General features: G+C 45.7%; 10 non-coding genes and 1 pseudogene across 10 annotated transcripts; all 11 read right to left on the bottom strand.

Annotated features, from left to right (window-relative positions):
• Nucleotides 1–1,067: 1,067 nt before the first annotated feature.
• On the bottom strand, nucleotides 1,068–1,258 carry LOC141180864 (U2 spliceosomal RNA). Its single transcript, XR_012256495.1, has one exon. It is a non-coding gene; the product is annotated as a U2 spliceosomal RNA (small nuclear RNA).
• A 1,106-nt stretch (nucleotides 1,259–2,364) lies between these two features.
• On the bottom strand, nucleotides 2,365–2,555 carry LOC141180863 (U2 spliceosomal RNA). Its single transcript, XR_012256494.1, has one exon. It is a non-coding gene; the product is annotated as a U2 spliceosomal RNA (small nuclear RNA).
• A 1,123-nt stretch (nucleotides 2,556–3,678) lies between these two features.
• On the bottom strand, nucleotides 3,679–3,869 carry LOC141180862 (U2 spliceosomal RNA). Its single transcript, XR_012256493.1, has one exon. It is a non-coding gene; the product is annotated as a U2 spliceosomal RNA (small nuclear RNA).
• A 1,116-nt stretch (nucleotides 3,870–4,985) lies between these two features.
• LOC141180861 (U2 spliceosomal RNA) lies at nucleotides 4,986–5,176 on the bottom strand. Its single transcript, XR_012256492.1, has one exon. It is a non-coding gene; the product is annotated as a U2 spliceosomal RNA (small nuclear RNA).
• Nucleotides 5,177–6,290: 1,114 nt separating this feature from the next.
• LOC141180859 (U2 spliceosomal RNA) lies at nucleotides 6,291–6,481 on the bottom strand. Its single transcript, XR_012256490.1, has one exon. It is a non-coding gene; the product is annotated as a U2 spliceosomal RNA (small nuclear RNA).
• Nucleotides 6,482–7,597: 1,116 nt separating this feature from the next.
• On the bottom strand, nucleotides 7,598–7,788 carry LOC141180858 (U2 spliceosomal RNA). The gene has a single exon (XR_012256489.1). It is a non-coding gene; the product is annotated as a U2 spliceosomal RNA (small nuclear RNA).
• Nucleotides 7,789–8,902: 1,114 nt separating this feature from the next.
• Nucleotides 8,903–9,084, bottom strand: LOC141181883 (U2 spliceosomal RNA). Its single transcript, XR_012257416.1, has one exon. It is a non-coding gene; the product is annotated as a U2 spliceosomal RNA (small nuclear RNA).
• Nucleotides 9,085–9,608: 524 nt separating this feature from the next.
• LOC141182167 (U2 spliceosomal RNA) lies at nucleotides 9,609–9,724 on the bottom strand (annotated as a pseudogene).
• Nucleotides 9,725–10,847: 1,123 nt separating this feature from the next.
• Nucleotides 10,848–11,038, bottom strand: LOC141181599 (U2 spliceosomal RNA). The gene has a single exon (XR_012257160.1). It is a non-coding gene; the product is annotated as a U2 spliceosomal RNA (small nuclear RNA).
• A 1,115-nt stretch (nucleotides 11,039–12,153) lies between these two features.
• LOC141181456 (U2 spliceosomal RNA) lies at nucleotides 12,154–12,344 on the bottom strand. The gene has a single exon (XR_012257031.1). It is a non-coding gene; the product is annotated as a U2 spliceosomal RNA (small nuclear RNA).
• Nucleotides 12,345–13,460: 1,116 nt separating this feature from the next.
• Nucleotides 13,461–13,651, bottom strand: LOC141180856 (U2 spliceosomal RNA). The gene has a single exon (XR_012256488.1). It is a non-coding gene; the product is annotated as a U2 spliceosomal RNA (small nuclear RNA).
• Nucleotides 13,652–14,744: the final 1,093 nt, after the last annotated feature.

The raw sequence follows: 14,744 nt of genomic DNA, 5'->3' as shown, positions 1-14,744 counted from the left end.
CATTTGTGGAGATGGCCACCTGGACTCCCGTTAAGAAGACATGCTGTCAACCTCTAGATCCCTCACATGCCTGCACTTTTCGGCTTGCTGCTGCTGCAATCCACGCGTTTTAGATCTGCATAACTCCACCTCTTTTAGCACAGTACCCTCAACCCCCGGCTGTTCCCACCCGCCTCAACACCGTTGGAAGGGAGGAGAACCAATTAAGGCGGGGGGGGGGGGTGGAACGAGCAGCTGTCTACCCTTAGCAGGAGGGTTGCTGATTAATTACCTCTCCTGCTGCTGCTGCTGCTGGCTGTCCAGCAGCAGACTGAAGGTGGCTGCTGCTGTGCGCAGGTATATAAAGGCTCAGAGCCTATTATGACACGCGCAGCCAGCGTTCCATTGCCACATTCCGTCTACTGCAGGCGGGATACCTGGATGGCTGAATGTCACTGAGAAGCTCACAGAGACCGCCATAAGCAACAGTTTAAAAGAATGCCACAGACTAATCAACCAAACTTTTTGGGTTGGTTTCTCTTTTATAGTCTGCAGGCATTAAATGAAAGAAGTCAGTGTTCCAGCAGAGGGAGACAACGTTTCAGAAAAGGCATTGTAGCAAACCAAAAAAGAAATTTTAAGCGCAGCAGAGTAACCAGCTCACATACCTGTTAGCTCAGGTGAGTTTAAAAGGCTGCTGTTGATAACAAGGGCATTTGCTAAATAGATGGTGTGTGTGCAACAATATACTGAAAGGTCAATTATATTGTGCAGCTTATCTCACCACCTGTAGTTATTTAGGTGAAAGCTCCAAAATGCTTGCCTAATATGTCTGTTTATCCAAAAGGAAGTATAGAGGGAGAGCTAGATAGATAGCATTGCATTACATTACATGGCAATGCAATGCACAGTTGCTGAAGTTGAACCAAAATGAGCTTGTCATCTGGCTTCTGCAACTTTTAACATGAAAAATCCAATGAGGAGAAGAAAAGCAAAGCCAAAGAGTCCATCCCAAAATCCGACAAACAAGCCAAATGAACAAAAAGCATTGAATTCAATTCTTTCTGATTTTAGAAACTGCATTAAAGAAGGGGTGCACCGGTCCTGGAGATACTGCAATACCAGGTCAATGCGTGGAGTGGACAGAGCAAGCTCTTTTTCCATCTCCCTGTTCTAAAAATCCATTTAATATATGGTCCCCAGATAGGGGACGTATCAGATATTAAACTGATAAGAACAGATACTACACTTGATCTTAGCCAAAAGGCCGAGAAGCGATAACCAGAATTGGTTTCCGACTACGGTGCCACCCAAGGATTCTGAAAAGTCCATTTGTGGAGATGGCCACCTGGACTCCCGTTAAGAAGACATGCTGTCAACCTCTAGATCCCTCACATGCCTGCACTTTTCGGCTTGCTGCTGCTGCAATCCACGCGTTTTAGATCTGCATAACTCCACCTCTTTTAGCACAGTACCCTCAACCCCCGGCTGTTCCCACCCGCCTCAACACCGTTGGAAGGGAGGAGAACCAATTAAGGTGGGGGGGGGGGGTGGAACGAGCAGCTGTCTACCCTTAGCAGGAGGGTTGCTGATTAATTACCTCTCCTGCTGCTGCTGCTGGCTGTCCAGCAGCAGACTGAAGGTGGCTGCTGCTGTGCGCAGGTATATAAAGGCTCAGAGCCTATTATGACACGCGCAGCCAGCGTTCCATTGCCACATTCCGTCTACTGCAGGCGGGATACCTGGATGGCTGAATGTCACTGAGAAGCTCACAGAGACCGCCATAAGCAACAGTTTAAAAGAATGCCACAGACTAATCAACCAAACTTTTTGGGTTGGTTTCTCTTTTATAGTCTGCAGGCATTAAATGAAAGAAGTCAGTGTTCCAGCAGAGGGAGACAACGTTTCAGAAAAGGCATTGTAGCAAACCAAAAAAGAAATTTTAAGAGTAACCAGCTCACATACCTGTTAGCTCAGGTGAGTTTAAAAGGCTGCTGTTGATAACAAGGGCATTTGCTAAATAGATGGTGTGTGTGCAACAATATACTGAAAGGTCAATTATATTGTGCAGCTTATCTCACCACCTGTAGTTATTTAGGTGAAAGCTCCAAAATGCTTGCCTAATATGTCTGTTTATCCAAAAGGAAGTATAGAGGGAGAGCTAGATAGATAGCATTGCATTACATTACATGGCAATGCAATGCACAGTTGCTGAAGTTGAACCAAAATGAGCTTGTCATCTGGCTTCTGCAACTTTTAACATGAAAAATCCAATGAGGAGAAGAAAAGCAAAGCCAAAGAGTCCATCCCAAAATCCGACAAACAAGCCAAATGAACAAAAAGCATTGAATTCAATTCTTTCTGATTTTAGAAACTGCATTAAAGAAGGGGTGCACCGGTCCTGGAGATACTGCAATACCAGGTCAATGCGTGGAGTGGACAGAGCAAGCTCTTTTTCCATCTCCCTGTTCTAAAAATCCATTTAATATATGGTCCCCAGATAGGGGACGTATCAGATATTAAACTGATAAGAACAGATACTACACTTGATCTTAGCCAAAAGGCCGAGAAGCGATAACCAGAATTGGTTTCCGACTACGGTGCCACCCAAGGATTCTGAAAAGTCCATTTGTGGAGATGGCCACCTGGACTCCCGTTAAGAAGACATGCTGTCAACCTCTAGATCCCTCACATGCCTGCACTTTTCGGCTTGCTGCTGCTGCAATCCACGCGTTTTAGATCTGCATAACTCCACCTCTTTTAGCACAGTACCCTCAACCCCCGGCTGTTCCCACCCGCCTCAACACCGTTGGAAGGGAGGAGAACCAATTAAGGCGGGGGGGGGGGGGGGGGGTGGAACGAGCAGCTGTCTACCCTTAGCAGGAGGGTTGCAGATTAATTACCTCTCCTGCTGCTGCTGCTGCTGGCTGTCCAGCAGCAGACTGAAGGTGGCTGCTGCTGTGCGCAGGTATATAAAGGCTCAGAGCCTATTATGACACGCGCAGCCAGCGTTCCATTGCCACATTCCGTCTACTGCACACGGGATACCTGGATGGCTGAATGTCACTGAGAAGCTCACAGAGACCGCCATAAGCAACAGTTTAAAAGAATGCCACAGACTAATCAACCAAACTTTTTGGGTTGGTTTCTCTTTTATAGTCTGCAGGCATTAAATGAAAGAAGTCAGTGTTCCAGCAGAGGGAGACAACGTTTCAGAAAAGGCATTGTAGCAAACCAAAAAAGAAATTTTAAGCGCAGCAGAGTAACCAGCTCACATACCTGTTAGCTCAGGTGAGTTTAAAAGGCTGCTGTTGATAACAAGGGCATTTGCTAAATAGATGGTGTGTGTGCAACAATATACTGAAAGGTCAATTATATTGTGCAGCTTATCTCACCACCTGTAGTTATTTAGGTGAAAGCTCCAAAATGCTTGCCTAATATGTCTGTTTATCCAAAAGGAAGTATAGAGGGAGAGCTAGATAGATAGCATTGCATTACATTACATGGCAATGCAATGCACAGTTGCTGAAGTTGAACCAAAATGAGCTTGTCATCTGGCTTCTGCAACTTTTAACATGAAAAATCCAATGAGGAGAAGAAAAGCAAAGCCAAAGAGTCCATCCCAAAATCCGACAAACAAGCCAAATGAACAAAAAGCATTGAATTCAATTCTTTCTGATTTTAGAAACTGCATTAAAGAAGGGGTGCACCGGTCCTGGAGATACTGCAATACCAGGTCAATGCGTGGAGTGGACAGAGCAAGCTCTTTTTCCATCTCCCTGTTCTAAAAATCCATTTAATATATGGTCCCCAGATAGGGGACGTATCAGATATTAAACTGATAAGAACAGATACTACACTTGATCTTAGCCAAAAGGCCGAGAAGCGATAACCAGAATTGGTTTCCGACTACGGTGCCACCCAAGGATTCTGAAAAGTCCATTTGTGGAGATGGCCACCTGGACTCCCGTTAAGAAGACATGCTGTCAACCTCTAGATCCCTCACATGCCTGCACTTTTCGGCTTGCTGCTGCTGCAATCCACGCGTTTTAGATCTGCATAACTCCACCTCTTTTAGCACAGTACCCTCAACCCCCGGCTGTTCCCACCCGCCTCAACACCGTTGGAAGGGAGGAGAACCAATTAAGGCGGGGGGGGGGGTGGAACGAGCAGCTGTCTACCCTTAGCAGGAGGGTTGCTGATTAATTACCTCTCCTGCTGCTGCTGCTGCTGGCTGTCCAGCAGCAGACTGAAGGTGGCTGCTGCTGTGCGCAGGTATATAAAGGCTCAGAGCCTATTATGACACGCGCAGCCAGCGTTCCATTGCCACATTCCGTCTACTGCAGGCGGGATACCTGGATGGCTGAATGTCACTGAGAAGCTCACAGAGACCGCCATAAGCAACAGTTTAAAAGAATGCCACAGACTAATCAACCAAACTTTTTGGGTTGGTTTCTCTTTTATAGTCTGCAGGCATTAAATGAAAGAAGTCAGTGTTCCAGCAGAGGGAGACAACGTTTCAGAAAAGGCATTGTAGCAAACCAAAAAAGAAATTTTAAGCGCAGCAGAGTAACCAGCTCACATACCTGTTAGCTCAGGTGAGTTTAAAAGGCTGCTGTTGATAACAAGGGCATTTGCTAAATAGATGGTGTGTGTGCAACAATATACTGAAAGGTCAATTATATTGTGCAGCTTATCTCACCACCTGTAGTTATTTAGGTGAAAGCTCCAAAATGCTTGCCTAATATGTCTGTTTATCCAAAAGGAAGTATAGAGGGAGAGCTAGATAGATAGCATTGCATTACATTACATGGCAATGCAATGCACAGTTGCTGAAGTTGAACCAAAATGAGCTTGTCATCTGGCTTCTGCAACTTTTAACATGAAAAATCCAATGAGGAGAAGAAAAGCAAAGCCAAAGAGTCCATCCCAAAATCCGACAAACAAGCCAAATGAACAAAAAGCATTGAATTCAATTCTTTCTGATTTTAGAAACTGCATTAAAGAAGGGGTGCACCGGTCCTGGAGATACTGCAATACCAGGTCAATGCGTGGAGTGGACAGAGCAAGCTCTTTTTCCATCTCCCTGTTCTAAAAATCCATTTAATATATGGTCCCCAGATAGGGGACGTATCAGATATTAAACTGATAAGAACAGATACTACACTTGATCTTAGCCAAAAGGCCGAGAAGCGATAACCAGAATTGGTTTCCGACTACGGTGCCACCCAAGGATTCTGAAAAGTCCATTTGTGGAGATGGCCACCTGGACTCCCGTTAAGAAGACATGCTGTCAACCTCTAGATCCCTCACATGCCTGCACTTTTCGGCTTGCTGCTGCTGCAATCCACGCGTTTTAGATCTGCATAACTCCACCTCTTTTAGCACAGTACCCTCAACCCCCGGCTGTTCCCACCCGCCTCAACACCGTTGGAAGGGAGGAGAACCAATTAAGGCGGGGGGGGGTGGAACGAGCAGCTGTCTACCCTTAGCAGGAGGGTTGCTGATTAATTACCTCTCCTGCTGCTGCTGCTGCTGGCTGTCCAGCAGCAGACTGAAGGTGGCTGCTGCTGTGCGCAGGTATATAAAGGCTCAGAGCCTATTATGACACGCGCAGCCAGCGTTCCATTGCCACATTCCGTCTACTGCAGGCGGGATACCTGGATGGCTGAATGTCACTGAGAAGCTCACAGAGACCGCCATAAGCAACAGTTTAAAAGAATGCCACAGACTAATCAACCAAACTTTTTGGGTTGGTTTCTCTTTTATAGTCTGCAGGCATTAAATGAAAGAAGTCAGTGTTCCAGCAGAGGGAGACAACGTTTCAGAAAAGGCATTGTAGCAAACCAAAAAAGAAATTTTAAGCGCAGCAGAGTAACCAGCTCACATACCTGTTAGCTCAGGTGAGTTTAAAAGGCTGCTGTTGATAACAAGGGCATTTGCTAAATAGATGGTGTGTGTGCAACAATATACTGAAAGGTCAATTATATTGTGCAGCTTATCTCACCACCTGTAGTTATTTAGGTGAAAGCTCCAAAATGCTTGCCTAATATGTCTGTTTATCCAAAAGGAAGTATAGAGGGAGAGCTAGATAGATAGCATTGCATTACATTACATGGCAATGCAATGCACAGTTGCTGAAGTTGAACCAAAATGAGCTTGTCATCTGGCTTCTGCAACTTTTAACATGAAAAATCCAATGAGGAGAAGAAAAGCAAAGCCAAAGAGTCCATCCCAAAATCCGACAAACAAGCCAAATGAACAAAAAGCATTGAATTCAATTCTTTCTGATTTTAGAAACTGCATTAAAGAAGGGGTGCACCGGTCCTGGAGATACTGCAATACCAGGTCAATGCGTGGAGTGGACAGAGCAAGCTCTTTTTCCATCTCCCTGTTCTAAAAATCCATTTAATATATGGTCCCCAGATAGGGGACGTATCAGATATTAAACTGATAAGAACAGATACTACACTTGATCTTAGCCAAAAGGCCGAGAAGCGATAACCAGAATTGGTTTCCGACTACGGTGCCACCCAAGGATTCTGAAAAGTCCATTTGTGGAGATGGCCACCTGGACTCCCGTTAAGAAGACATGCTGTCAACCTCTAGATCCCTCACATGCCTGCACTTTTCGGCTTGCTGCTGCTGCAATCCACGCGTTTTAGATCTGCATAACTCCACCTCTTTTAGCACAGTACCCTCAACCCCCGGCTGTTCCCACCCGCCTCAACACCGTTGGAAGGGAGGAGAACCAATTAAGGCGGGGGGGGGGGTGGAACGAGCAGCTGTCTACCCTTAGCAGGAGGGTTGCTGATTAATTACCTCTCCTGCTGCTGCTGCTGCTGGCTGTCCAGCAGCAGACTGAAGGTGGCTGCTGCTGTGCGCAGGTATATAAAGGCTCAGAGCCTATTATGACACGCGCAGCCAGCGTTCCATTGCCACATTCCGTCTACTGCAGGCGGGATACCTGGATGGCTGAATGTCACTGAGAAGCTCACAGAGACCGCCATAAGCAACAGTTTAAAAGAATGCCACAGACTAATCAACCAAACTTTTTGGGTTGGTTTCTCTTTTATAGTCTGCAGGCATTAAATGAAAGAAGTCAGTGTTCCAGCAGAGGGAGACAACGTTTCAGAAAAGGCATTGTAGCAAACCAAAAAAGAAATTTTAAGCGCAGCAGAGTAACCAGCTCACATACCTGTTAGCTCAGGTGAGTTTAAAAGGCTGCTGTTGATAACAAGGGCATTTGCTAAATAGATGGTGTGTGTGCAACAATATACTGAAAGGTCAATTATATTGTGCAGCTTATCTCACCACCTGTAGTTATTTAGGTGAAAGCTCCAAAATGCTTGCCTAATATGTCTGTTTATCCAAAAGGAAGTATAGAGGGAGAGCTAGATAGATAGCATTGCATTACATTACATGGCAATGCAATGCACAGTTGCTGAAGTTGAACCAAAATGAGCTTGTCATCTGGCTTCTGCAACTTTTAACATGAAAAATCCAATGAGGAGAAGAAAAGCAAAGCCAAAGAGTCCATCCCAAAATCCGACAAACAAGCCAAATGAACAAAAAGCATTGAATTCAATTCTTTCTGATTTTAGAAACTGCATTAAAGAAGGGGTGCACCGGTCCTGGAGATACTGCAATACCAGGTCAATGCGTGGAGTGGACAGAGCAAGCTCTTTTTCCATCTCCCTGTTCTAAAAATCCATTTAATATATGGTCCCCAGATAGGGGACGTATCAGATATTAAACTGATAAGAACAGATACTACACTTGATCTTAGCCAAAAGGCCGAGAAGCGATAACCAGAATTGGTTTCCGACTACGGTGCCACCCAAGGATTCTGAAAAGTCCATTTGTGGAGATGGCCACCTGGACTCCCGTTAAGAAGACATGCTGTCAACCTCTAGATCCCTCACATGCCTGCACTTTTCGGCTTGCTGCTGCTGCAATCCACGCGTTTTAGATCTGCATAACTCCACCTCTTTTAGCACAGTACCCTCAACCCCCGGCTGTTCCCACCCGCCTCAACACCGTTGGAAGGGAGGAGAACCAATTAAGGCGGGGGGGGGTGGAACGAGCAGCTGTCTACCCTTAGCAGGAGGGTTGCTGATTAATTACCTCTCCTGCTGCTGCTGCTGCTGGCTGTCCAGCAGCAGACTGAAGGTGGCTGCTGCTGTGCGCAGGTATATAAAGGCTCAGAGCCTATTATGACACGCGCAGCCAGCGTTCCATTGCCACATTCCGTCTACTGCAGGCGGGATACCTGGATGGCTGAATGTCACTGAGAAGCTCACAGAGACCGCCATAAGCAACAGTTTAAAAGAATGCCACAGACTAATCAACCAAACTTTTTGGGTTGGTTTCTCTTTTATAGTCTGCAGGCATTAAATGAAAGAAGTCAGTGTTCCAGCAGAGGGAGACAACGTTTCAGAAAAGGCATTGTAGCAAACCAAAAAAGAAATTTTAAGCGCAGCAGAGTAACCAGCTCACATACCTGTTAGCTCAGGTGAGTTTAAAAGGCTGCTGTTGATAACAAGGGCATTTGCTAAATAGATGGTGTGTGTGCAACAATATACTGAAAGGTCAATTATATTGTGCAGCTTATCTCACCACCTGTAGTTATTTAGGTGAAAGCTCCAAAATGCTTGCCTAATATGTCTGTTTATCCAAAAGGAAGTATAGAGGGAGAGCTAGATAGATAGCATTGCATTACATTACATGGCAATGCAATGCACAGTTGCTGAAGTTGAACCAAAATGAGCTTGTCATCTGGCTTCTGCAACTTTTAACATGAAAAATCCAATGAGGAGAAGAAAAGCAAAGCCAAAGAGTCCATCCCAAAATCCGACAAACAAGCCAAATGAACAAAAAGCATTGAATTCAATTCTTTCTGATTTTAGAAACTGCATTAAAGAAGGGGTGCACCGGTCCTGGAGATACTGCAATACCAGGTCAATGCGTGGAGTGGACAGAGCAAGCTCTTTTTCCATCTCCCTGTTCTAAAAATCCATTTAATATATGGTCCCCAGATAGGGGACGTATCAGATATTAAACTGATAAGAACAGATTTTTTGATTGAAGCTGCATCCAAGGCACTGAAAAATGTGACCGAAGTCACACCAAAACAGCGCACGAGGCGAGGATTCATGTGGACCCTTCCCGGAGGAAAGGGTCCCCAATAAACCATCCCCATCCCTCCGAGCCAGAAGGTCACAGCGAGGGTCAGGGATCTCCGATGCTCTCCCTAGCCGAAGCCGGAGAAGAGCCGTTTTCGTGATCCCAGCTTCCATCTAGGCTGCCACCCTAGTGGAGCTGGAGCCTGTGTTGGTTTCTCAGCCCAAAGCTGACCGGACCTCCGACCGGGTTTATAAAAATTCCCCTTCCTAGCCCGGAGGCCAGGAATAGGGGGGGTTGCTCAGAAAGTATGATTGGCAAAGGTGCGGCGTGCTACGAAGCCAAGTGTTTCTGGGGTTCCCAGTCCCAGTAAGCTTGGACTCCCACCAGGGCGCCTACTCCTGGGGCACATTGCTCCAAAGCCCTCACACTTACCCAGCCTAGTGACTTCGATCCTGGAGGGCCATATTTTCCATCAGATAACTCTATGAGCCACCTGGCGTACTAACAAGTGCACCAAACCAGTGTGTAATATGCATCAATTTACTAGGGCAGCCCAAGGACAAAACTGCCTTTTCAAAAGATACTACACTTGATCTTAACCAAAAGGCCGAGAAGCGATAACCAGAATTGGTTTCCGACTACGGTGCCACCCAAGGATTCTGAAAAGTCCATTTGTGGAGATGGCCACCTGGACTCCCGTTAAGAAGACATGCTGTCAACCTCTAGATCCCTCACATGCCTGCACTTTTCGGCTTGCTGCTGCTGCAATCCACGTGTTTTAGATCTGCATAACTCCACCTCTTTTAGCACAGTACCCTCAACCCCCGGCTGTTCCCACCCGCCTCAACACCGTTGGAAATGAGGAGAACCAATTAAGGCGGGGGGGGGGGGGGGGGGTGGAACGAGCAGCTGTCTACCCTTAGCAGGAGGGTTGCTGATTAATTACCTCTCCTGCTGCTGCTGCTGCTGGCTGTCCAGCAGCAGACTGAAGGTGGCTGCTGCTGTGCGCAGGTATATAAAGGCTCAGAGCCTATTATGACACGCGCAGCCAGCGTTCCATTGCCACATTCCGTCTACTGCAGGCGGGATACCTGGATGGCTGAATGTCACTGAGAAGCTCACAGAGACCGCCATAAGCAACAGTTTAAAAGAATGCCACAGACTAATCAACCAAACTTTTTGGGTTGGTTTCTCTTTTATAGTCTGCAGGCATTAAATGAAAGAAGTCAGTGTTCCAGCAGAGGGAGACAACGTTTCAGAAAAGGCATTGTAGCAAACCAAAAAAGAAATTTTAAGCGCAGCAGAGTAACCAGCTCACATACCTGTTAGCTCAGGTGAGTTTAAAAGGCTGCTGTTGATAACAAGGGCATTTGCTAAATAGATGGTGTGTGTGCAACAATATACTGAAAGGTCAATTATATTGTGCAGCTTATCTCACCACCTGTAGTTATTTAGGTGAAAGCTCCAAAATGCTTGCCTAATATGTCTGTTTATCCAAAAGGAAGTATAGAGGGAGAGCTAGATAGATAGCATTGCATTACATTACATGGCAATGCAATGCACAGTTGCTGAAGTTGAACGAAAATGAGCTTGTCATCTGGCTTCTGCAACTTTTAACATGAAAAATCCAATGAGGAGAAGAAAAGCAAAGCCAAAGAGTCCATCCCAAAATCCGACAAACAAGCCAAATGAACAAAAAGCATTGAATTCAATTCTTTCTGATTTTAGAAACTGCATTAAAGAAGAGGTGCACCGGTCCTGGAGATACTGCAATACCAGGTCAATGCGTGGAGTGGACAGAGCAAGCTCTTTTTCCATCTCCCTGTTCTAAAAATCCATTTAATATATGGCCCCCAGATAGGGGACGTATCAGATATTAAACTGATAAGAACAGATACTACACTTGATCTTAGCCAAAAGGCCGAGAAGCGATAACCAGAATTGGTTTCCGACTACGGTGCCACCCAAGGATTCTGAAAAGTCCATTTGTGGAGATGGCCACCTGGACTCCCGTTAAGAAGACATGCTGTCAACCTCTAGATCCCTCACATGCCTGCACTTTTCGGCTTGCTGCTGCTGCAATCCACGCGTTTTAGATCTGCATAACTCCACCTCTTTTAGCACAGTACCCTCAACCCCCGGCTGTTCCCACCCGCCTCAACACCGTTGGAAGGGAGGAGAACCAATTAAGGCGGGGGGGGGGTGGAACGAGCAGCTTTCTACCCTTAGCAGGAGGGTTGCTGATTAATTACCTCTCCTGCTGCTGCTGCTGCTGGCTGTCCAGCAGCAGACTGAAGGTGGCTGCTGCTGTGCGCAGGTATATAAAGGCTCAGAGCCTATTATGACACGCGCAGCCAGCGTTCCATTGCCACATTCCGTCTACTGCAGGCGGGATACCTGGATGGCTGAATGTCACTGAGAAGCTCACAGAGACCGCCATAAGCAACAGTTTAAAAGAATGCCACAGACTAATCAACCAAACTTTTTGGGTTGGTTTCTCTTTTATAGTCTGCAGGCATTAAATGAAAGAAGTCAGTGTTCCAGCAGAGGGAGACAACGTTTCAGAAAAGGCATTGTAGCAAACCAAAAAAGAAATTTTAAGCGCAGCAGAGTAACCAGCTCACATACCTGTTAGCTCAGGTGAGTTTAAAAGGCTGCTGTTGATAACAAGGGCATTTGCTAAATAGATGGTGTGTGTGCAACAATATACTGAAAGGTCAATTATATTGTGCAGCTTATCTCACCACCTGTAGTTATTTAGGTGAAAGCTCCAAAATGCTTGCCTAATATGTCTGTTTATCCAAAAGGAAGTATAGAGGGAGAGCTAGATAGATAGCATTGCATTACATTACATGGCAATGCAATGCACAGTTGCTGAAGTTGAACCAAAATGAGCTTGTCATCTGGCTTCTGCAACTTTTAACATGAAAAATCCAATGAGGAGAAGAAAAGCAAAGCCAAAGAGTCCATCCCAAAATCCGACAAACAAGCCAAATGAACAAAAAGCATTGAATTCAATTCTTTCTGATTTTAGAAACTGCATTAAAGAAGGGGTGCATCGGTCCTGGAGATACTGCAATACCAGGTCAATGCGTGGAGTGGACAGAGCAAGCTCTTTTTCCATCTCCCTGTTCTAAAAATCCATTTAATATATGGTCCCCAGATAGGGGACGTATCAGATATTAAACTGATAAGAACAGATACTACACTTGATCTTAGCCAAAAGGCCGAGAAGCGATAACCAGAATTGGTTTCCGACTACGGTGCCACCCAAGGATTCTGAAAAGTCCATTTGTGGAGATGGCCACCTGGACTCCCGTTAAGAAGACATGCTGTCAACCTCTAGATCCCTCATATGCCTGCACTTTTCGGCTTGCTGCTGCTGCAATCCACGCGTTTTAGATCTGCATAACTCCACCTCTTTTAGCACAGTACCCTCAACCCCCGGCTGTTCCCACCCGCCTCAACACCGTTGGAAGGGAGGAGAACCAATTAAGGCGGGGGGGGGGGTGGAACGAGCAGCTGTCTACCCTTAGCAGGAGGGTTGCTGATTAATTACCTCTCCTGCTGCTGCTGCTGCTGGCTGTCCAGCAGCAGACTGAAGGTGGCTGCTGCTGTGCGCAGGTATATAAAGGCTCAGAGCCTATTATGACACGCGCAGCCAGCGTTCCATTGCCACATTCCGTCTACTGCAGGCGGGATACCTGGATGGCTGAATGTCACTGAGAAGCTCACAGAGACCGCCATAAGCAACAGTTTAAAAGAATGCCACAGACTAATCAACCAAACTTTTTGGGTTGGTTTCTCTTTTATAGTCTGCAGGCATTAAATGAAAGAAGTCAGTGTTTCAGCAGAGGGAGACAACGTTTCAGAAAAGGCATTGTAGCAAACCAAAAAAGAAATTTTAAGCGCAGCAGAGTAACCAGCTCACATACCTGTTAGCTCAGGTGAGTTTAAAAGGCTGCTGTTGATAACAAGGGCATTTGCTAAATAGATGGTGTGTGTGCAACAATATACTGAAAGGTCAATTATATTGTGCAGCTTATCTCACCACCTGTAGTTATTTAGGTGAAAGCTCCAAAATGCTTGCCTAATATGTCTGTTTATCCAAAAGGAAGTATAGAGGGAGAGCTAGATAGATAGCATTGCATTACATTACATGGCAATGCAATGCACAGTTGCTGAAGTTGAACCAAAATGAGCTTGTCATCTGGCTTCTGCAACTTTTAACATGAAAAATCCAATGAGGAGAAGAAAAGCAAAGCCAAAGAGTCCATCCCAAAATCCGACAAACAAGCCAAATGAACAAAAAGCATTGAATTCAATTCTTTCTGATTTTAGAAACTGCATTAAAGAAGGGGTGCACCGGTCCTGGAGATACTGCAATACCAGGTCAATGCGTGGAGTGGACAGAGCAAGCTCTTTTTCCATCTCCCTGTTCTAAAAATCCATTTAATATATGGTCCCCAGATAGGGGACGTATCAGATATTAAACTGATAAGAACAGATACTACACTTGATCTTAGCCAAAAGGCCGAGAAGCGATAACCAGAATTGGTTTCCGACTACGGTGCCACCCAAGGATTCTGAAAAGTCCATTTGTGGAGATGGCCACCTGGACTCCCGTTAAGAAGACATGCTGTCAACCTCTAGATCCCTCACATGCCTGCACTTTTCGGCTTGCTGCTGCTGCAATCCACGCTTTTTAGATCTGCATAACTCCACCTCTTTTAGCACAGTACCCTCAACCCCCGGCTGTTCCCACCCGACTCAACACCGTTGGAAGGGAGGAGAACCAATTAAGGCGGGGGGGGGGGGGGTGGAACGAGCAGCTGTCTACCCTTAGCAGGAGGGTTGCTGATTAATTACCTCTCCTGCTGCTGCTGCTGCTGCTGGCTGTCCAGCAGCAGACTGAAGGTGGCTACTGCTGTGCGCAGGTATATAAAGGCTCAGAGCCTATTATGACACGCGCAGCCAGCGTTCCATTGCCACATTCCGTCTACTGCAGGCGGGATACCTGGATGGCTGAATGTCACTGAGAAGCTCACAGAGACCGCCATAAGCAACAGTTTAAAAGAATGCCACAGACTAATCAACCAAACTTTTTGGGTTGGTTTCTCTTTTATAGTCTGCAGGCATTAAATGAAAGAAGTCAGTGTTCCAGCAGAGGGAGACAACGTTTCAGAAAAGGCATTGTAGCAAACCAAAAAAGAAATTTTAAGCGCAGCAGAGTAACCAGCTCACATACCTGTTAGCTCAGGTGAGTTTAAAAGGCTGCTGTTGATAACAAGGGCATTTGCTAAATAGATGGTGTGTGTGCAACAATATACTGAAAGGTCAATTATATTGTGCAGCTTATCTCACCACCTGTAGTTATTTAGGTGAAAGCTCCAAAATGCTTGCCTAATATGTCTGTTTATCCAAAAGGAAGTATAGAGGGAGAGCTAGATAGATAGCATTGCATTACATTACATGGCAATGCAATGCACAGTTGCTGAAGTTGAACCAAAATGAGCTTGTCATCTGGCTTCTGCAACTTTTAACATGAAAAATCCAATGAGGAGAAGAAAAGCAAAGCCAAAGAGTCCATCCCAAAATCCGACAAACAAGCCAAATGAACAAAAAGCATTGAATTCAAT

This window comes from Phyllobates terribilis, unplaced genomic scaffold (genome assembly GCF_046119375.1).
Source record: "Phyllobates terribilis strain yellow unplaced genomic scaffold, ASM4611937v1 Scaffold_34__1_contigs__length_13252353, whole genome shotgun sequence".
NCBI classification, from domain to species: domain Eukaryota; kingdom Metazoa; phylum Chordata; class Amphibia; order Anura; family Dendrobatidae; genus Phyllobates; species Phyllobates terribilis.
Note: the sequence above shows the minus strand (reverse complement) of the source record. Positions and strands in the feature narration are given on the sequence as shown.